This window comes from Podarcis muralis, chromosome 1 (assembly GCF_964188315.1).
Source record: "Podarcis muralis chromosome 1, rPodMur119.hap1.1, whole genome shotgun sequence".
Taxonomy (NCBI): Eukaryota; Metazoa; Chordata; class Lepidosauria; order Squamata; family Lacertidae; genus Podarcis; species Podarcis muralis.
In genome coordinates, this window is record NC_135655.1 from 5,183,327 (window position 1) to 5,206,779 (window position 23,453).

At 49.5% G+C, this 23,453-nt stretch overlaps 1 protein-coding gene across 2 annotated transcripts in view; it reads right to left on the minus strand.

The window, feature by feature from the left end:
* FRMD6 (FERM domain containing 6) overlaps positions 1 to 23,453 on the minus strand; it is a 144,019-nt gene that overhangs the window by 75,768 nt on the left and 44,798 nt on the right. The window contains exon 2 of one of the 2 annotated variants that reach the window (XM_028725014.2): positions 17,545 to 17,842. The gene's annotated coding sequence lies outside the window, so the exon portion shown is untranslated. Of the gene's footprint in view, positions 1 to 7,851; positions 8,003 to 17,544; positions 17,843 to 23,453 lie in introns of those variants that run through there. The other variant, XM_028724936.2, reaches the window with a different exon arrangement.

Genomic DNA, 23,453 nt, shown 5'->3' on the forward strand with positions numbered 1-23,453 from the left:
AGAAAACGAAGCCTAACCGAAAATAAAAGGCCCAGTTGTAAAGATACTCTCCTGAAGGCTAAATGCAGGAAGAGATAAATACAGAAGAATCTGCCCGTTTTTCGAAGTAGCTGTCAAGCTTTAAAAAGATGCCACAATGACCAAAACAAGCTACAAGAAAAGCCTTGTATCTTTCGTCAGCACGGACAAGTCACTGTCTTCTTCAGGATATGGGGTTGGCCTTGCAACAGAAGCTCCTTTTTTGTACCCAAATTCACATGCCGGGAATCCAGCTGGTAAAGTTGGACGATACACATCCAACGTGATACACATTTGCATTTTTTAAATACATAAATTCACTGCAACAGTTCCCTTCCCCTTTCAACACAGACCACTGTGCAGCTGCAAAGCAGTTATAGCAGGAAAATGTGCTTAACTTTTCCCGTCAGGCTGTCCTGCCATGCAATTGCCCCGAGTTTTGGAGATTAGATGTCAGAGATGCTCATCAGCCAACACAACCCAAACCTGCTTGCCAACCAATTACGCACGCGCACACACACACACACACACACACACAAATACACACTTCCAGTTCCTGAGCATTTGGCTGGCAGCTCCTGGATGAAGTTCCCTGCTGGTAAAATAACAAGATATTAACTCTTCTCAGTGGGAACCCCTTTTCTTCCTATTAATCTTCATCAAGGGCTCTTTTTTGCCATGATCTATTAATCCAATAAAAAACGAACAAGCCCTGCAGTCTCCAAGCTGCTAGCTCTGGAACGGCCCCTTCGACACCTGCCTTGGGAACAGGAGCCGTTTCAAGACTGCAGTCCTTCAAATTCATTTTAAATCCTAGCTGCGCTTTAGGTCCAGGGCCAGTTAGCATATCCAGCCACGCGGTCTACAACTGCAGCGTGTTTTCCCGGTGCTAGGAAGCTGCTGATGCCTTCACAAGATGCAGAGTTACCATCCCAGCTCTGGGGACCTCAGCTTAGGAAGGATATTGACAAGCTGGAGGTACAGGCCTGGGAGATACAGCGATATACAGCCCAGAGCCAGTATGTAGGGGCAGACAGCTGTGACAGCTTCGCTCGGCGGTATATCGCTGGTGAAACCGCCATCGCGCACTGCCCCTGCGGAGGGAGAATAATAATAATAATAATTTATTATTTATACCACGCCCATCCGGCTGAGTTTCCCCAGCCACTCTGGGCGGCTCCCAATCAAATGTTAAAAACAGTACAGCATTAAATATTAAAAACTTCCCTAAACAGGGCTGCCTTCAGATGTCTTCGTGACTCCTTGCTTCCTGACCCTCAGACTCTTGGCTTCCTGACTCCTGTTCCTGCTCCCACCCCGCCATCTTGTCCCCGGTCCCGACGTCCCCAGCCGGGACTTCGACCGCCCATGAACCGGACCGTGACACCCTCCAGGTCTACAGTTTGATGATTCTAAGAGCAAACCCTGCCCATCTTCCAGATCTACCCTTCACAAGGCAAGGAGCAAAAAACCCCACTGTGCTTTACTGAACTTGGGATTAATTTTTTGGAAGGGGGGTTAATGAATGTGTGGCATCCATCGCCAAGTCAGCACAATGACCACCTGAAAATGGAACTGAGCGTATGCTACAACAGCAGCAAGAATACTCATCGCAAAGTATTGGAAGACAGAAGATCTACCCACCGTGGAAGAATGGCAGGTGAAGGTTATAGACTATATGGGACTGGCAGAAATGACCGGCAGAATCCGAGACCAGGGAAGAGAGACGGCGGAAGAAGATTGGAAGAAATTTAAGGACTATCTTAAGAAACATTGTAAAATTATTGAATGTTAGAACGATGTTGCTTTAGAAATTAAGTGGTTTCTAGCTGTAATGATTATGCGATTAAGAAAAGAAGGGTTAAAAATTAAATAGAAATTAGGGGAGGGATTTGCTGAATTAAATAATTAGAAATTGGAATACAGAAAGGGGAGGTATGAGGAGGTCGGGAAAGTTAGTTATAAGAAAATAAGGGATTGAAATTATACTTGTTGTATGTGTTTTGTTTGTATTTTTGTTTTTTATTTTATATAACTTTTTGGAAACTTTAATAAATATCTTTTTTTTAAAAAAAAGAAAATGGAACTGAGCAACATTGGAGGACATGAGGAAACAGAGGGGATATGGGGGGGGGGAACCAGCTGCAACCTTTCGCTCCTTTGGGCTTGGCCAGAAGAACTGCCCTGAGGACTAGGCAAAAGCCCTTGTCACGGGTGTGCACAATACAATGTACTTTGGTAGAGTTACTTGCAGCGGCAATGGGGAACCTTTCTCTGCCTTAGAACTGCATTCCCTCTGGGTCATCTCCCAGCAGTCACATGCCAGTGGTGGGCGGGGCCAGGGACAGGAAGTGGGAGGAGCCACACCTGGGAATTTCACCTTTGCACAGCAGGCTAGTCTCTGCACAAATTTGCACGCTCCTCTGTCCAATCTGGCAAGCAAGCAGGATTCAACAGAGTTCAAGGCCACATTCCAGACAGGCTAAAACTCTTAAAGACGACAGCTTGGTTAGAGAAAAGTGCAGCTGCGGAGAATTCCTAGAGTCAAACAGATGAGGTCTAAGGGGCCAGATCTGGTCCCTGGAGCCCTGAAGTTTCCCATCTCTTACCTGCAGCATACAAATACCCAATAAATAAATAGTAAACACACAAGACGTAACCGGCTGTACGTCTGAAAAAATAATATATACTATTCATTGTATTGAATTGTAGATTTCAACATAAGTAGCTCATAAAGTTCAACGAAGAAAGTAGAAGACCCAGTGGATCAGTTCTTTCTTTAATCAGTTTATGCATAAGGTCCATATATGTGAAAGTGTCTATTCCACCTGCATGTTCATAGAGTCCAACAGTATGCATGAAAGGTTGTTGCAGTTCCACAGAATCCTTTCACAGAGTCTAAGACAAGGATTTCCGGAATATTAGCCTTGTTTCGCCGTCCTGGGCTTCATCAGTAGTACAAACTCATATATGATATTACAGGACAGTGGATCTTATAGCATAGTAGTAGTGAAACAAGGCTAATAGGGTTATAGGTTTTTCAGCTTTGCTGTGTGTCTAACAGATGAGCCACTGCGAGAAAAGTGACAAATAAATGAAATGTATAATAATCAGCAGTGGGGGCCACAGAAGTTAATTTGGGGCCATCACTATTATGGCCATTAGCAAAAGTATTTATTAATTGTGCCCTTCTGCCCCCAATGTGCAAAACAATATAAAAAAACACGTATACAGTCGTACCTCAGTTCTCGAACACCCTGGAACTCGTACGTTTTGGCTCCAGAACGATCGAAAACTGGAAGTGAGTGTTCCAGTTTTTGAATGTTCTTTAGGAAGCCGAACGTCCAATCAGAAGCCTCGCTTTGGAAGTCGAATGTTTCAGAAGTCGAACGGATTCCATTCGACTTCCAAGGTTCGACTGTCTTGTATTTCAGCAGATGTTTTTGCAGCTCAGAGCCCACTTCCTCAGATGCATGAGGCATGATGAAGTTGACAGAGGCACGTTCATGTGTGTAAAATTTACACAGGGACACTGGGGGGTGGGGAACGTAAAACAGAATCAAATAGCAATGGAATGCAAAAAATAACCAACTGTGGCAACTCAATTAAAGCTTAAATGTAGGCAAAACAAGCACACCAACTGATCACAATAGCAGTAATTGGCACAGTTATCATTGCTAACACTTGTAGCAGGACAGGAAACCATTGTCTCGATTCATGCCCAATTGGACAGAATCAAACTTTCAAGTAACTTCTAATTTACCAGATTCATGCTGGGGGCATCCCTTTGATATTTCTTGGTTGGAAAATACCAACTTCATTTTAAGGTGCTGCAAAACTCTGTTGCTTTTGATGCAACAGGCTAACTTGCGCACATACTATCATTCCACAGAGGAGAAATGTGGCTTCTGTGCTAGCGCAACCACCTACTTCCAAAGACTGCAGCATCCACAACTACTACTACACTTTGCAATTCAAGCACTTTGTATGTCGCCTGTACAACAACCTTGCAAAGCAGGGGGTTGGTTATCTGGAGGGCTGAAGGCTGAGAGACAGTGCCTTAGAATCATAGAATCATAGAGTTGGAAGAGACCACAAGGGCCATCGAGTCCAACCCCCTGCCAAGCAGGAAACACCATCAGAGCACTCCTGACATATGGTTGTCAAGCCTCTGCTTAAAGACCTCCAAAGAAGGAGACTCCACCACACTCCTTGGCAGCAAATTCCACTGTCAAACAGCTCTTACTGTCAGGAAGTTCTTCCTAATGTTTAGGTGGAATCTTCTTTCTTGTAATTTGGATCCATTGCTCCGTGTCCGCTTCTCTGGAGCAGCAGAAAACAACCTTTCTCCCTCCTCTATGTGACATCCTTTTATATATTTGAACATGGCTATCATATCACCCCTTAACCTCCTCTTCTCCAGGCTAAACATGCCCAGCTCCCTTAGCCGTTCCTCATAAGGCATCGTTTCCAGGCCTTTGACCATTTTGGTTGCCCTCCTCTGGACACGTTCCAGTTTGTCACTGTCCTTCTTGAACTGTGGTGCCCAGAACTGGACATAGTACTCCAGGTGAGGTCTGACCAGAGCAGAATACAGGGGCACTATTACTTCCCTTGATCTAGATGCTATACTCCCATTGATGCAGCCCAAGGCTGCTTAGGGAATGCAGGTGGGAGGGGCGATTATAGAAACTTCCATTAGCCAAGCTCCCCCAAAACTGAATGCAATACATTGCTACTCACAGAAGTTGATACAGGCAGGGAGACCATCCCATAAGAAGAGTTTGGATTTGATATCCCACCTTTCACTCCCCTTAAAGAGTCTCAAAGCGGCTAACAATCTCCTTTCCCTTCCTCCCCCACAACAAACACTCTGTGAGGTGATGAGTGGGGCTGAGAGACTTCAAAGAAGTGTGACTGGCCCAAGGTCACCCAGCAGCTGCATGTGGAGGAGCGGGGAAGCGAACTCGATTCCCCAGATTACAAGTCCACCGCTCTTAACCATTACACCACACTGGCTCTCCAACCTCACCACCCAACCTATGGGGCAACTAAAACTATCAACTAAAAGTGATCTGTCTTAGCAAGCAAGATTGCACCAGGATCTCAGATATTTCAGGACTATTGCACAACACCTAAAACCAACAAGTTGAACTCTGCATTCTAGATGCGGAGCAGCGATGGGGAATTTGGAGCAACATCTGGAGAGGCAAAACTCCCATGACCTTTGGCCACTTTGGCTGGGGCTGACGCTTGTTGTCGTCCAACAACATCTGGAGAGCCAGAGTTTCCCCCCATCCCTGGTGCAGAGTGAAGCCCCACTTGCATTAAAGGGTCATTTGCAGGACAAAACTTTGGCCCGGCACACTAGACCAGAGTGCGGTCTTAACGCAGACCCAGCCCTGCAACCAATTTTCCCTTCAAACTCTTACAAATCGCAAGTGGAAATAACTCCCCTTATCTCCCCATCAGAGGGCCAGTCCTGGAGTCTCTGCAAATCCCTCGGGGTCCATGTGTGCTGCAACATTATCATCCCTCTCCCTTATCAGCGTGGTCACCAAGTCCCAAAAAACACAAAGGGGAAGGGCTGGTGGTGTAACTCCACCAAGCTGTTGAGGATTGGGGGGGGGGGGTGAGAATAACAGGCGGGGAAAAGGGGTTTCCCTGCTGCGATTTTTCTAACCCTATGCGCACATCCAGGGCCATTTAATTTGGGTCCAGCCTTGCACATTGTCAGCCAACAGGCTTTCCATGCCAGGGCTGAGCCCCAAAATGTCATGAGCATTAAACCCAGGATGGGATACTCCCCGCAGCCCCAGCCAGCATGGCCAATAGTCAGGGATGGTGGGAGCAGTGTTCGAAATTTGCCAGGCGCATTTTGCACCTGGCTGCCTGGACAATAAAGAAGGCTGATCGCCGAAGAATTGATGCTTTTGAATTCTGGTGCTGGAGGAGACTCTGGAGAGTCCCATGGACTGCAAGAAGATCAAACCTGTCCATTCTGAAGGAAATCAGCCCTGAGTGCTCACAGGAAGGACAGATCCTGAAGCTGAGGCTCCAGGACTTTGGCCACCTCATCAGAAGAGAAGACTCCCTGGAAAAGACCCTGATGTTGGGAAAGATGGAGGGCACAAGGAGAAGGGGACGACAGAGGACGAGATGGTGGGACAGTGTTCTCAAAGCTACCAGCATGAGTTTGACCAAACTGCGGGAGACAGTGGAAGACAGGAGGGCCTGCTGTGCTCTGGTCCAGGGGGTCACGAAGAGTCGGACACGACTAAACGACTAAACAACAAGAATTGGTCACTTGTGACTAAGTGAAGATGCCCAGAGGCGCATGCCTGGGGAACATGGGATCTAGACTGTTCTCACACGCTAATGCCACATCCTGTAGAACTCGTGATACAGCCATACCTTGGTTCTCGAACCTAATCCATTCCGGAAGTTCGTTCGACTCCTGAAACCATTCAAAAACCAAAGCGCGGCTTCCAATTGGCTGCAGGAGATTCCTGCACTCGATCTGAAGCTCCGTCGGACGTTTGACTTCCGAAAAACATTCGAAAACCAGAACACACACTTCAAGGTTTTTGGCATTTGGGAGCCAATTTGTTTGTCAACTAAGACATTCGAGAACCAAGGTATGACTGTGCTTTATCTGCACAATCAGAATAAATTTCAGGAACCAAAACGTTGTATTGAAAAAGATGACTTTCGAGCTGTCTGGCCCCAAAACTGGCAACTAGGCATTGCGTTTCGCTGACTGCAACCCTGGTTTTAAGGAGCCAATCGGCGCGTGGCTTATATATCTGAGTTTCTAGCGTCTGGGGGGCACCCACAGGCCGTTTCCGAGCCCCCAGCCACCCCAGCCAAGCCCCATCCCTTTGGGAGGAAGGATTTCGAGCCAGAAGCATCGAGGCAGAGATGCTGCTCCGTGTGCTCTTATTTCCATGGAACTCCAGGCAGCCGAAGGATGCCACCCAAGTATGCGCCATCACAGCTGATCCAAGCAAGCTGGAGACAGAAGGAAATTCGGCTTATTCCCCTGGCTGCTTGACCGGAGGAGTCCGGCCAAGTGACTGCACAGCCTATGGGGAGGGTGGGGGTTGCACAGATGCGCCCCACACATTGCAACTCTGTTTCCAGAGACCCAGTTTCCAGGAACACAAATGGGGGGGCACAACCTACTGGAGGGGGGCACAGAGGCACCCACATATTGCAACTCTGTTTCCAGAGACCCAGTTTCCAGGAACACAAATGGGGGGGGCACAACCTACTGGAGGGGGGGCACAGAGGCACCCCACATATTGCAACTCCGTTTCTAGGCACACCAATGAGGGGGGGGAGCGCTGTATCCCGGCTGGATGAGCTGCCAGCCCCTCGCTCTGCCCCACAACTCCCCGTGCAAAAAGGCTCTCCGAAGGCACAAAGTTAGAGCCCCCAAACTTCGACACCCCCCCGCGTCTCTTCCAAAGAAAGCCAGCCCCCGATCTTGGGGGAGGGGGGTTGCAAAAAGCTTTGCTCCCGCCCCAGAGAAAAGCAGCACCCCCCTTGATTCAAAACAACCCGGGCTTCCCTAGAGGGAGACCCCCCCTCGAGTTTGAAAGCTCGCCTCCAAATCTGAGCGCCCCACAGAAACGCAACCCCCCCCCCCAAAAAAATAACCCCAGCCCCACAGCTTGAAAAAGTCCTCCAACTTTGAGCGAAGGGACCCGCAACCTCTGAGCCGGGAGAGAAGCAGCAAAAAGGGGGGAACCTCGGGACCCCCTTATTCCGAGAGGGGGAGTTTTGAGGGGCGCCTCCGCTTCTCGGCTCCCCTCCGGCGCCGCCGCTCACCTCGCCTCTTCCCGCGTCTCCCTCGCCGGCTGCCCGTCCGAGCCTCCCGCGCGCGCCGCTCCCGCAGCTGCAGCTCCTGGTCCGCTCCTCCCTTCGCGCTGCCCGGCAGCCGACTGGCGCTGCTGCGCTCGCAACACATGGACTGGGGGGGGGGGGAGCCAGACCGTACCAAGCGCCGCCACGGGGGTGGCCCAAGCAGCCGCGCCCGCGGAGAGCCGGCCTCTCTCTCTAGCGCGCGCGCTCAGGTTCTTCCTCTCGCTGGGCCAGAGGAGGAGGAGGAGGAGAGAAAGAAAGAGCGCGGGGGGAGGAAGGGGGGGCATCTTCCCGCCGCTCTTTCCCCTCGCGACTCCCCCCCCTTCTTGGTACGATCCACCTCCGCGCGCCCAACTTGCCGCACTCTTTGAAGAGGAGCGTCACTCGCGGCGCTGCGCAGCCGGTGCGGAGTCGGCGGAGCGGGCGGAGGGAGAGGCGCTGCCGGGGCACCGGGAGGAGGACGCTGCCTTTCGCTCCCGAAGCGCTCGGGACACCCCATCTTCTGAACCCCAGAGATGTGCAGGAGGCACTGCTCCGCAGTGGAGTGGGAGGGAGGGCGCTCTGCACGCGCTCAGAGGCACCCTGGCTCCCCCTCCTGTTGCCGAGGTGGGGGAGCGCAGGGGGGAGCGGAGCTGCAGATCGACGGAAGAAACAGGAGTCGGTTGATCGAGATCTGTTGCTGTTGTTGTTGCTGCTGCTGAGGCTGTTAAATTGCAAGCTCAGGATTCCCTTTTTTTAATATAACAATTTATTTTAATATTTAATGCTGTATTGTTTTTAACGCTTGATTGAAAGCCGTCCGGAGTGGCTGGGGAAACTCAGCCAGATGGGCGGGGTATAAATAATAAATTGTTGTTGTTGTTGTTGTTGTTGTTGTTATTCCAAAAATAACTAAAAATAAAAACAAAACAAAAACAAAACACAAAGAAAACATAGCAAAACAAACTGACTTCCCTCTAGTCCAGTGTTTCTCAACCTGTGGGTCCCCAGATGTTGTTGAACTACAACTCCCATCATTCCTAGCCAGCATGACCAGTGGTCAGGGATGATAGGAGTTGTAGTCCAACAACATCTGGGGACCCACAGGTTGAGAACCGCTGCTCTAGTCCCTTCCTTGGTTCCATTACTTATCAATATATTGCATGTCCATTGTTCAGTTTGAACCTTACTTAAATTACTTCTTATCCATTCATAACAAAATTAGAAGTGATTTTAAAAACCTGCTAATGTGTTAACCTGTGTACAACGCTTGCAAGCCCAGTATTCCAAGGGTTAACTCAGACAAATAAAGCAAGCATGTTTGCCTGCCTTCTTTTTTATTTAGCAACACTTTTTGAAATAACCAGCCACTTCTGAAGTGATCAGTCTGACCCGTTAATTGGGCTGCATTGATTCGTTTGTTTGTTTATTAAAACGTATCTACCACTGTGGGTTAAACTACAGAGCCTAGGACTTGCCGATCAGAAGGTCGGCGGTTGAAATCCCCGCAAAGGGGTGAGCTCCCGTTGCTCGGTCCCTGCTCCTGCCAACCTAGCAGTTCAAAAGGACGTCAAAGTGCAAGTAGATAAATAGGTACCGCTCTGGCAGGAAGGTAAATGGCGTTTCTGTGTGCTGCTCTGGTTCGCCAGAAGCGGCTTAGTCATGCTGGCCACATGACCCGGAAGCTGTATGCCGGCTCCCTCGGCCAATAAAGCGAGATGAGCACCGCAACCTCAGAATCGGCCACGACTGGACCTAATGGTCAGGGGGTACCTTTACCTTTACCACTTTTATCAATCTCACAGTGGTTCTCAAGAGACATTTTTTAAAAGCTTTTAAAACCAGAAAATCAGAACAGATCGTGCATAATTTGGACAATGACATCAACCGGATCCAGCAAAAGAAAACTCAGGGATCAAGCGGTCAAGAAATCTTTTAACTAAATTCAAAAGCACCCCATTGCTGGCCCTTTCCAGATCTCCAATGGCAGCTCATTCAACAGGGCCTCATCCTAGGATCAAAGCAGAAAATCCCATCGCTTCTGCCCATTAGCTGCGCTGGTTTGGGCAGGTGGGAGTTGTAGTACGAAATATCAAGAGCGCCAGGTTGGGGGAAGGCTGCTCTACATAGGGAGTAACCATTGTAATACCCTTTAGGGCATGGGTAGGCAAACTGAGGCCCAGGGGCCGGATCTGGCCCAATCACCTTCTAAATCCAGCCCACTGACGGTCCGGGAATCAGCGTGTTTTTACATGAGTAGAATGTGTCCTTTTATTTAAAATGCATCTCCGGGTTATTTGTGGGGCATAGGAATTCGTTCATTTCCCTCCCAAAATATAGTCCGCCCCCCCCCACAAGCTCTGAGGGACAGTGGACTGGCCCCCTGCTGAAAAGGTTTGCTGACCCCTGCTTTAGGGGGTTATTTTTATTTATTATTGCATTTATATCCCACGAATGTCTCCAAGGAGCTGAAGGCGGCTTAAATGGTTCTCTCTTTCCTCATTTAATCCCCACCACAACCCTGTGAGGTGGGTCAGGCCAAGAGAGAGTGACTGGCCCAAGATCACTCGGTGCGCTTCAGTGGTGCGATTCGAACCCTGGTCTCCCAGGTCTTAGTCCTACACTCGTAAGTGCTATACCAGGGGTCATCAAACTTTTTCAGCAGGGGGCCGGTCCACTGTCCCTCAGACCTTGTGGGGGGCCAGACTATACAGTGGTACCTCGGGTTACAGACGCTTCAGGTTACATATGCTTCAGGTTACAGACTCCGCTAACCCAGAAATAGTGCTTCAGGTTAAGAACTTTACTTCAGGATAAGAACAGAAATCGTGCTCCGGCAGTGCAGCAGCAGCGGGAGGCCCCATTAACTAAAGTGGCGCTTCAGGTTAAGAACAGTTTCAGGTTAAGTACGTACCTCCGGAACGAATTAAGTACTTAACCCGAGGTACCACTGTATTTTGAAAAGAAAAATAATGAACGAATTCCTGTGCCCCACAAATAACCCAGAGATGCATTTTGAATAAAAGCACACATTCTACTCCTGTAAAAACACGCTGATTCCCGGATTTAGAAGGCTATTGGGCTGCATCCGGCCCACGGGCCTTAGGTTGCCTACCCATGTGCTATACAGTGGTACCTCGGGTTACATACGGTTTAGGTTACAGACTCCGCTAACCCAGAAATAGTACCCCGGGTTAAGAACTTTGCTTCAGGATGAGAACAGAAATTGTGCTCTGGTGGCGCGGCGGCAGCAGGAGGCCCCATTAGCTAAAGTGGTGCTTCAGGTTAAGAGCAGTTTCATTTTAAGAACGGACCTACGGAACGAATTAAGTACCTAACCAGAGGTACCACTGTACCACGCTGGCTCCCAATGGACTACAACTCCCATCAGCCCCCAGCCAGCAACAGGCCATGGACGGGGCTGATGGGAGTCATAGTCCTAGAACAGCTGGAGGGGACCAGGTTGGCCAAGACTGGAATATACCAACAGTTCTCAAACACAGGAGGCAGGAGGAAAAGCGAGAGCGAGACAAGAAGTGGTGTGTTTACAGGAAGGAAGGTTTAGTTTAAAATTAGAAAGGGAGAAAAAAACCAAAGAATCCTGGGCTCTAATCCAGGGAACTGCTCTGTTATATATATGCAAGCTTCAGGCACTCACTGCAGGAGCTTTCTCCTTAGCCGAAGCATCACATAGCGAGCGACTTGCAAGGAGGGGTCTCCCTGCATGACTCCACAGGCTGAAGGGTTCAGCATTTCTTTTAACTAAGAATATATATAAAGGTAAAGGGACCCCTGACCATTAGGTCCAGTCGTGGCCGACTCTGGGGTTGCGGCGCTCATCTCGCTTTATTGGCCAAGGGAGCCGGCGTACAGCTTCTGGGTCATGTGGCCAGCAGGACTAAGCCGCTTCTGGCAAACCAGAGCAGCGCACGGAAACGCCTTTTACCTTCCCGCCAGAGTGGTACCTATTGATCTACTTGCACTTTGACGTGCTTTAAAACTGCTAGGTTGGCAGGAGCTGGGACGGAGCAACAGGAGCTCACCCCGTCGCGGGGATTCGAACCGCCGACCTTCTGATTGGCAAGTCCTAGGCTCTGTGGTTTAACCCACAGCACCACCCACGTTCTTATATATATAGTGGCCATGGGCCCTACTCTGAGGAGGACTGTTCTCTGTTTGAAGGGCTGTCTGGTCAAAGTCCAGTTCAAGATAAAGCACGCTGAGTCCTGCAAGAGGCCTTTGGCGATGTCCATCAACTGAGCAGAAGCTGGAGAAAAGGCCAGCATTGCCAAGTCAGAAGCTTCCCAAACCTTGAGATTTCAGGGCCCCTGTGTGCTGGGTCCAGGGGTAACCCGTGCAATGCAGTCCAGGTCCTGTCCAGAATCCGAGGGTTCTGCTAGGAGTCAGTCCAACAGGGCCAAGGCAGGACATGAGGCAGGAAACCAGGCAAGGACAGGTACAGGATCTCAGGCAGGTTCTAGCATACAGCAATGTTGCTCCCGCAACCTAGGGCGGGGTCCGACAGCCTTTTATCTTTGTCGGGGTAGGGGCCGATCCTGATCCCCCGGCGACTCACCTCCCTGTTTCGCCCGAAGGCAAGCACTCCTCCTGCAAGTACTCAGGTCTCTCCTTCTCTCAGACCTGAGTCTCTGCAGCTCAGGAGACGTCGGTGGGTTACTAGACCCAGAGGCCGCCTCAGCCTTCCCTGATCCAACTAGTAGTGGAGCAGCTGTAAGTGATGGCCCAGCTGAAGGCAACAAAGTAATCCCCACATCTGGAGCCAGGGCAGGCTCAGGCCCCGGACTCGGTCCAGCTGGTGCTTGTTGCAGGGGAACCTGTGCAGACCGGGACTCTTCAGGATCAGGCCCCAGACTTGGTTCGGGTGATGCCTGAGGCAAAGGATCTGGTGCGGACCGAGACTCCTCTGGTTCCAAGTCCGAGCCCCAGTCCCAGGCCATCACACCCAGCCTGATGCCTGGGGGTAGTCCCTGGGGTCAGGCCATCACACCCAGCCTGATGCCCAGGGGTGACTCCTGGGGTCAATCCCTGGAGACTCATCCTCTGCATTCCCTTCCACTGCCAAACCCTGGAGATGGAGGTTAATTGGGAGACGGGTGGGGGGAGCGAAAGAGGGAAGACGCCCCGCCCTTCCCAAGAGACTGTGCTATAATTTGCTGCTGCCGCCTGCCTGCCTGGAGCTTGCCAGTTACACACATGTCTGTCTGTCTGTCTGTCTGTCTGTCTGTCTGTCTGTCTGTCCGTCTGTCTGTCTCTCTTCCTCTTCCACCTGGAGAGAGCTAGGCAAACCCTGGAGGTCTGGCAATCCTATAGCAAGCACGCAGTCCACCTGCTCACTTCCCTGCTATGGCGAGCTATTTTGCATTTGTATATAAATTCTAGAAATTATTTTATAATTGCATCTTTAATAATAATAATAATAAATTATTATTTATACCCTGCCCATCTGGCTGGGTTTCCCTAGCAGCTCTGGGCGGCTTCCAACAAAATATTAAAATACAGTAATGCATCAAACATTAAAAGCTTCCTTACACAGGGCTGCCTTCAGATGTCTTCTAAAAGTCTGGTAGTTTTCCTCTTTGACATCTGGCGGGAGGGCGTTCCACAGGGTGGGTGCCACCACCGAGAAGGCCCTCTGCCTGGTTCCCTGTAACTTGGCTTCTCAGAGTGAAAGAACCACCAGAAGGCCCTCGGTGCTGGATCTCAGTATCCGGGCTGAACGATGGGGGTGGAGACGCTCCTTCAGGTATACTGGGCCTTTGAGGCCGTTTAGGGCTTTAAAGGTCAGCACCAACACTTTGAATTGTGCTCGGAAACGTCTAGGGAGCCAATGTAGGTCTTTCCAGACTGGTGTTATGTGGTCTCAGCAGCCGCTCCCAGTCTGGCTGCCGCATTCTGGATTAGTTGTGGTTTCCGGGTCACCTTCAAAGGTAGCCCCACATAGAGCGCATGGCAGTAGTCCAAGCAGGAGATAACCAGAGCATGCACCACTCTGGCAAGACAGTCTGCGGGCAGATAGGGTCTCAGCCTGCGTACCAGATGGAGCTGATAAACAGCTGCCCTGGACACAGAGTTGACTTGCACCTCCATGGACAGCTGTGAGTCCAAACAGACTCCTAGGCTGCACACCTTTAGCACATAAATGAGCAGAGGCAGACTTGTATGTCAGTCATCTTTCTGGCAAGGGACACGGGTGGCGCTGTGGGTAAAAGCCTCAGCGCCTAGGGCTGGCCGATCGAAAGGTCGGCGGTTCGAATCCCCATGGCGGGGTGCGCTCCCGCTGCTCGGTCCCAGCGCCTGCCAACCTAGCAGTTCGAAAGCACCCCCGGGTGCAAGTAGATAAATAGGGAACCGCTTACCATCGGGAAGGTAAACGGCGTTTCCGTGTGCTGCGCTGGCTCGCCAGATGCAGCTTGTCATGCTGGCCACGTGACCCGGAAGTGTCTCCGGACAGCGCTGGCCCCCGGCCTCTTGAGTGAGATGGGCGCACAACCCCAGAGTCTGTCAAGACTGGCCCGTACGGGCAGGGGTACCTTTACCTTTACCATCTTTCTGGCTGGTGTGGAAATGACCGCCCCAGAAAGCTGCATGGAGTTCAGTGGGTCTAGAACCACAGAATTGCAGAACTGGAAGGGACCCCTAAGGCTTATCTCGTCCAACCACCTGCAATGCAGACATCGCAGCTGAATTACTTGCTCCCAAGTAACTCTGCAGAGCACTGCAACCTGAATACTGCTGCTGAAATGGAGCACAGTGCAGCGCTGAGGCCTCAGTCATAGTCTAGATTAATAAGAAACATCCACCCGCATGCTCATTTATGAGATATTGGATGATATCTATTTCTTTTCCTTCTTTTATAAACACCCCACCCCCAAATGCAATGGAACCCACAAAGGAAAATAAGGACTGCCAGCAGACTGAGGAGTTGGTGTGTCTCAAAACTCGAACATAGCTGAAGCTGTCATTCACCTGAAATACAGCCTTTCTCTGCCACTACCAACCCTTTGGGGTTTGTGCTATGCTAAATCTGCAAATGCAGAACAAAAGTTCATCTGCAGGAACAAACAGCTGCTGGCTAGAATTCTGGGCTGGGGATGAGGGAGAGATTCATTTCACTTCACAGCCAAAGGTGGATCTACCTTGTTTGAAACTCTCTGAAATAATACAGAAACCAAAACTCTGGAATGCACGCTTCTCTGAATTTTGCAATCTCCTTCCACCCTGAAGCTGAAGCTCCAATACTCTGGCCACCTCATGAGAAGAGAAGACTCCCTGGAAAAGACCCTGATGTTGGGAAAGATGGAGGGCACAAGGAGAAGGGGACGACAGAGGACAAGATGGTGGGACAGTGTTCTCCAAGCTACCAGCATGAATTTGACCCAACTGCGGGAGGCAGTGGAAGACAGGAGTGCTTGGCATGCTCTGGTCCAGGGGGTCACGAAGAGTCGGACACAACTAAACGACTAAACAACAACAACAAAACCACATACAGCTTACAGAAATATACTGTGCTAAAGTGCACGTGAAAAATGCATATATTGGTGAAAATAGCATGCAAAAAATTCACTACACTAGGAAACACTGCTTTGCAAATATGCGTACATGAGGCATGATTGCGCACAAAAATCTGTTTACTAGGAAAAACTGCCACTGAAATGCTGGTGGATTTCCATAAGAACTTTTTTTAAAAATGCAAACTGATGGAGAAAATGTGGAAGTCCGAACATAAAACTGGAGAAACAAGAAACCCAAACTGACCAATTCGCCCCTCCCTCTCCTGGCTCAAGCCATTCAGATTCCGGACTCAGCTAGACAGGTAAAGAAAAAGCGATAAATATGAGTTGTATATGCAATATAACATTCTGCCACCAGATGGCGACGTGGAGTCCCGGTTTTTCTCTACCTGTTTTCCCTGTTTAAATTTACAAAGCTTTAAACTGAAATGCTTCTCGGATGCGTCTAGATCCAGCCTCCTTCTGCATTTTGTAGGTGTGCAAAAGAAAACATAGGGAGATCCCGGCTAGGCCAGCTCTACTTCAGCCTTCGCCAGTGGGGTGCCCATTTAAAAATAATAATCTAGAAACAGTTTAAAAACCGTGTATGGACTAATGATCGCAGGGTTTCCGGAAACAGTGTCTTTCAGCGATCAAATGCCTGGGTTAAACAGGAATGCTTTAGAATTTCTCCTGGATATCAGTAACAAGGGAGGCAGGTGCACTACACCAGGGAGGGTATTCTGCAACTGGGGGAGCCACCACTAAAAAGGCCCTGTGATGGGTCAGTGCCAACCAGGCAGCCCCCAACCCTTGCCAAGCCGGTTAACGCCTCAGCTCTCGGGTGAGCATTTCTTGCTTGGCTTTCCGCCATTTTGGCTGGGCCATTTGGCTGGCTGGCTTTTATCTGCCCCGAGGCATAGGGCAGCCCCGATCCTCAGGTGACTCGCCTCTCCTGGCCTGGAGGCGAGCACTCCTCCTGCGGGAACTTAGTTCCCTCCGCCTCTCTGCCCTGAGCCTCTGCAGCTCAGGAGAGGCTGGAGGGTGACCGGACGCAGAGGCAACCTCAGCTTCCTCTGACGGGGCTGAGAGTGGAGCAGCTGCAGGCAATGGGTCCTCCATCCCCTCAGGAGCCAGAGCAGACTCAGCTGGTGCCTGCACCTGAGGATCCAGCACAGGTGAGGACCCTTCAGGCTCAAGCCCCAGCCCCGGCTCAGCTGGTTCTGGAGGCGGGGACTCCTGTGCAGGCTGGGATTCCTCAGGTTCAGCCTCCGAGTCCAAATCCCAGGTCATCACACCAGAAGAGGCGCTGTGCAGCTATTGCTCTTGCTCTGCTGGCTTCTCAGCGAAGCGGGAGGAGGGACGGAAGTATTTAAAGCAAGAAAAGCAAGAGTCGCTTACATGCTCTGCGCAGAATATTTTTTTCCTTGCTTTCCCCCTCTAAAAACTAGGTGCGTCTTATGGTCAGGTGCATCTTATGGAGGAAAAATGTGGTATTTTTGATGGACAAGGCATCCTCAGAGTGCCTCTCGTACTGCCCTTCTGTCTCCCAGCCAAGCGAAATCCACTCGACAGTCAAGGGGGACCCCTGAGGCCATCCGGCGGGGAGCCAGAAAGCCCACGCTGAGATTTAGGGGAGCACTTATCTCGCTTCCACGTCTTCCATTAGCTAAACCCTTGAGGGTGCTTAACACAGCATGGGGGGCGGGTTTAGAGTGGCTGTGCCCCTACAACTCGCTGTAAAAAATCCATTCACTTCAAAACACACAGGACTTCATTATGACCCTCTTGGGTGGGGGGTGACCGGGATCAGATCCGGAGGCCTCCTCCTGAACTCTATTTATTTGTCATTTGTGATCAGCCTGGTTGGGTGTGTGTGCATGTATTTGTGTCCTATTTTACAGAGGCCGGCTCCCGATTTGTGGTCTCGTTCTCTCGCGGCTTCTCGTTTCCCCATTATTAAATTCAATTCTCCGCTTTCCCCACATCAAGTTTGCGAAATCTGCCTGTGTTGTTTTCTCGCAGTTTCTCGTTTTCCCATTCTTCAATTCAGCCCTCCACATTTTCTGCATCAGTTTGCAAAACTGTGTCCCCCCCCCCCCCAGTGTTTTTTTTGCGGGGGAGGGGGCAGGGATTGGTGGTGGAAATATTTGCAGAAAAAATGCTTTACCTGTATACGTAGAAATCGGATGAAGTCCATGCAAAGCCTCCTCCACAAAAGACTAGCTCTTCTTTCTCGCCCCAGACTAGCAACGAACCTCCACGCTTCAGCAGCCTCTACCTGTTGACTGGCTTTGCAAGGGGTCCCCTCGGCTGGTGTTTTCATTCAGTGGCAGAGGGATGAATCGGAAGGCCGAGATGTACCACGGGGGTCGCAGGCAAGAAGCTTTGGCCACGTCTAGACACCCACACCAGAGTCTTCCTCTCCTGCGCTTGTTCTGCCCTCTCCCTCTGAGGCCACCAAGGACCTATATTGGGGGGGAAACAAAAAGGTTGTTAGCGGGAACAGAAGTGTGGCTATCGATTAAAAGAACCGTCTTGCTTTTAAGCAGTTAATTGATCAGCAACGGACTCTCACACTGCAAGCCCCAGTAGATGAGTTTTCGTATATGTTACTTGAGTGGGAAACCGCATTGCAAAATTCAGGAAAGTGCAAATTTCATAGGATGAGAGCGTTTCGGTTCTCATATTGTTTGGAAAAGGCCAAATTAAGAAATCTCGCCCTTAAGTGTGAACGGAATTCCCCACCATGTTTCCCAAAACATCTATGCATAATTTTCTTTTCTTTTGAAATATTTATTTATTTATTTTACAAGCGCAACGTTATAACAACACAAAAAAGATATCCACATTTAGAGATTTCTCCGAATCTCGAGACCTCCCATCGTCCCCTAAAAGGGTCCTTTTGTCAGCCTTTTCAACTGCATATTGTTTCATAATCCATATTTTAAATCTCTCTATATTATCCATGTTATTTGCTACATTCCAAGTGTTATTAAAATCCTGCTAATGTTTTCATCTGCTTACAGAGGTCTCCTAAATAAATGATAATTCTCCCCCCCCCCCATACTTTATTGAAGTTTTTGTCTTCTTGGTTCCTGACCTTCCCAGTCAGTTTTGCCATTTCGGCGTATTCCAACAGCTTGACTTGCCATTCCTCTCTTGTACGGATTTCTATGCATAATTTTCTACACCTCTGTCATGTCCCAGTGGATGGGCCCCTGGCCTGATCCAGCAGGCCTTTCTTATTTTCTTATGGACTGAATTTCTCCCTCCCCATCCCTAATTGTTGCCTAAGATTCTTGTCTGCATGCTAAGGCAACTAGAAAAAAGGAGCAACCACTTTTAAGGCTCTAGTCCTCAGCCTCTGATCTCAACGCAGTGCCGTATTTGCGCAGAAGCTAAACAAGCTATAGCTTAGGGCCCCGCTCTCTTGGGGCCCCCCCAAAAAATTAAAGGAAAACTGGATGTACATTTCCAAAATATAAGATAAAAAACCAATAAAATAAAACCTACATACAGCAAGAGTGTTTTGTGTTATGTAGGCTCCTGTGATGTAAGTCATGGGACCCGCCTGCTAGCGTGCTCCCTAAAATATCTCTGGTTTGCTCATTTTTATATATAGGGTGCCTACATTCTGCACGGACTATTTAAATAGATTTAGATACCTATCAGGTCCATAAATTACCACATAGCATATATTCAGCTATTAAAAGATGCCTGCTTCTTGGGAGCAAAGCAATGACAAACCTAGACAGCATCTTAAAAAGCAGAGACATCACCTTGCCGACAAAGGTCTGTATAGTTAAAGCTATGGTTTTCCCAGTGGTGATGTATGGAAGTGAGAGCTGGACCATAAAGAAGGCTGATCGCCGAAGAATTGATGCTTTTGAATTCTGGTGCTGGAGGAGACTCCTGAGAGTCCCATGGACCGCAAGAAGATCCAACCTCTCCATTCTGAAGGAAATCAGCCCTGAGTGCTCACTGGAAGGACAGATCCTGAAGCTGAGGCTCCAAGACTTTTGGCCATCTCATGAGAAGAGAAGACTCCCTGGAAAAGACCCTGATGTTGGGAGAGATGGAGGGCACAAGGAGAAGGGGGCGACAGAGGACAAGATGGTTGGACAGTGTTCTCGAAGTTACCAGCATGAGTTTCACCCAACTGCGGGAGGCAGTGGAAGACAGGAGTGCCTGGTGTGCTCTGGTCCATGGGGTCACGAAGAGTCGGACACGACTAAACAACTAAACAACAACAATATATTCAAAAGCAATAATTTGTTGTTGATAAAGGACAGCTGGACATATAAAGGGCCCCATTAACTTCAGCAGCTTAGGGCCTCCTCAAACCGAAATCCGGCCCTGTCTCAACGGGCACACGAAGCTCTGCAAATAGCCAGCTGGCTCATGTGCCTTTGGGATCGCCACCCCAGCGATTCCCCACATCTCTCACGGTGCCAGGGCTCCTATGGCAGCTGCGCCGGCTTTTGGAAATGCCCTGGGACATTTTCAGACTTTCTGCCACCCGCTGCCAGCAACTCCTTGGAGCCTGGGGCTCAGTCCGCGAAAGCATGACTAATGCGCAGGCGATGAGGCCATGCTGAAAACATGTGCTGCACAAAAGTGCTGACTGGGTATGTGGGCACCCAAGGCGTAGCCCGAACCTGGTGTTTTTACAGCCTGTTGAGAGCAGGAGTTTGCATTGCACAGGAGAATGTATCTCGAAAGGCCACGTCTTCTTAGGGAAGTGACTGCAAACAGAAACGGCAAGGCTTGCTCCACTTTTATATAAACCGAGGAGATAATAATAATAATAATAATAATAATAATAATAATAATAATAATAATAATAATTTATTTATACCCTGCCCATCTGGCTGGGTTTTCCCAGCCACTCTGGGCGGCTTCCAACAAAGTACAGTGGCACCTCGGGTTAAGTACTTAATTCATTCCGGAGGTCCGTACTTAACCTCAAACTGTTCTTAACCTGAAGCACCACTTTAGCTAATGGGGCCTCCTGCTGCAGCTGCGCCGCCGGAGCCCAATTTCTGTTCTTATCCTGAAGCAAAGTTCTTAACCTGAAGCACTATTTCTGGGTTAGCGGAGTGTGTAACCTGAAGCGTATGTAACCTGAAGCGTATGTAACGCGAGGTACCACTCTATTAAAATACAGTGGTCTGTTAGACATCAAAAGCTTCCCTAAACAGGGCTGCCTTCAGATGTCTTCTAAAAGTTTGGTAGTTGTTCTTCTCTTTGACATCTGGTGGGAGGGAGTTCCACAGGCCACACTCCCTTCTTTGTAACCTTCCGAGGGCCACCTGGCAGTTATGGGCGGGGCCGGAGGCAGAAGTGGGTGGAGCAACAGACACCGGCAAGTTGTGCTTCCCAGCAAGGGCTGCCCAAGGAAGGATGAATGGGACATTCTGGGATCCTGCTTTAAATCTGTAATGTGCCGCTCAAAACGGGGCAGTTGCGTGGCACGAAGAGGCAGTGGCAGTGGCAGGCTTCTGAATAATGTTTTCTGGAAACCTCAGGAGGGGACAAAGTGCTCTGGGCTCAGATCCTGTTTTCTGGTTTCCCACAGTTGTGTGGTTGACCATTGTGAGAACGGGGCTGGGCTCGATGGGCCCCTGGTCTGATCTAGCAGGCAGGCTCTTCCGATGTTCTGCAACGGGCGAGATTTCGCAGCCTAATTATTCCTGGAAATCACTGCATTGCTCCAGCATTACGGCAAATTCTAGGAACTCCGCAGAGTGCAGCCCGTCTTCGGAGGAGCAAGACAGACAGAAAGAATGCAGAGGAATAATCGAGCAATACCTTCTTCCCCAGGCTTTCCCTAACCCAAAAGACCAGACCCTTTCCCCCGAATTCCTATTTTTATTTCTTCTTATGTTTTTATCATACTGTTTTACCAGTTTGGCAATAACTCCTTTTGTTCTAATGCTATTGCTCATTGTTCTGAGGTTGCACCCTGCTTACAGCCTCTTTAAAAAATATTGAGGTTTATAAATACTTTCGAATGAGCACTTAATCTCTAGTAGGAGCATTTTTGGATCCTTCCTTAAGAACTAAAGAATTGTTCATTTGCTATCACCCATTATATTGGTTACTTACTCCATGGTTCTCCACTGCCCTCCCCTTTCATCTTCACAAAGACCCTGCGAGGCGGCTGGGCTGAGAGAGGGTCACTGGCCCAAGGTTCCCCCAGCGAACAGAATGGCGATGTGGGGAATCACATATTTTAAACAGCTGCATGGAAGAGGGGAGTGCAGTAGATGTAGCTTGCACACACGTGACTGAATTGAGGGCTATAGCAAAACTGTGCGGAATTATTCCCGAATACACTTACAGAAGGGACGCGGATGGCGCTGAGGGTTAAACCACAGACCCTAGGACTTGCCGATCAGAAGGTCGGTGGTTCGAATCCCCACGATGGGGTGAGCTCCCGTTGCTCGGTCCCTGCTCCTGCCAACCTAGCAGTTCCAAAGCACGTCAAAGTGCAAGTAGATAAATAGGTACCACTCCAGCAGGAAGGTAAACGGAGTTTCCGTGCGCTGCTCTGGTTCGCCAGAAGCGGCTTAGTCCTGCTGGCCACGTGACCCGGAAGCTGTACGCCGGCTCCCTCGGCCAATAAAGCGAGATGAGCGCCGCAACCCCAGAGTCGGTCACGACTGGACCTAATGGTCAGGGGTCCCTTTACCTTTACACTTACGGAGCACGATTTTGCAGATCACGGAAGTGAGACTTTCCAGGGTCGGAAGTCTTTGCCATCTCTCTCTCTCTCTCTCTCTCTCTCTCTCTCTCTCTCTCTCTCTCACACACACACACACACACACACACACACACACACACACTTCCTGACTGCTGTATTTGTGACCTGCTAGGAAACTGTCTCATGTGTGCAACAGTGAATCATTGTTTGCCCCTTTACAAATGCTTATTTTTACCTGCCTTTGGAATGTGGTCCTGACCTTGGGATCATACCACTCCAGCAGGGAAAGGGGAGTGGATGGAACCAAATGGGAGGGATGCAGGGGTGGGTGTGTGGGTGTGTTTTAAATCACAGAGCGGAGTCATTTCAGAACCAAAACTCTTTTTTTTAACGGTCATATTAGGAATGGCGCATTTCTCCCATAAACCACCCCTCCTTTTGCACGTTCGTTCCTGCAAAGGCCGCCGAATTATAATTATTTATTTTGCTTTCGGACAGTTGGCGTTACTTTCCAATTGTACGATGTTTCAGCTTTCACATTGTTAATGGAGAAATCTGAGGGCTCCCTTGGACAAAAAACAAGGACACCAGCCAGGAATAGCAGAGCAAACAGCTGCCAGTAGGCTTGGTCTTGATTGAAGACTGTCGCGACAGGACTCCCACCTGCCACAAGGTGGAACAAGATGGAAGCCCCTAACAAAAGAGCCCCCAAACTTTTATTAGCTGCTAATCCCCATGTTACACCCCCCAAACTACATCACTCATACATCACTGTTACATCATGAAAGGGGAGGTCTGGTAGCAGTAATCTGAGCATCCTGGACCCTGCCCTATGGTTCCCCTTGCCCTCCACCAAACACCCATCAAGTGTAACAAAAGAGATATTTACATTTCCCTGTTTCCCACCATTTCATCTTGATCTGGGTTTTTTATTTCTGGAATGGCTACCTGCCTGGCACTCAGGTATCAGGATGCCAGGGATTATCACTCAGGCAGAGGGGCTGCTGAGGAGCTGAGCTCACATGTCTATATGAATTTCTGAAGTTTTCTCAGTGAGCCAGTACATAGATAAATTTATCAGCGAATTCTTACATTTGGTATTCTGCAGCAGGGGCCCTTGGAATAGATAGGAAGAAACTGTGATGAAGTGTTTTGTGGGGACAACTCACCAAAGTCACAAAAGTGATTGTGATGATTTTGGTAGTGGGCTGCATGTGCATGATATCTGCTGGAGGGGCAACCCCCCCAACCTATACATAAATACCTGCAACAGCGTCAAGAAGTGGGGTTTTTTGCAAATGCATTCTGATACAGTGGTGCCTCGCAAGACGAAATTAATCCGTTCCGCGAGTCTCTTCGTCTTGCAGTTT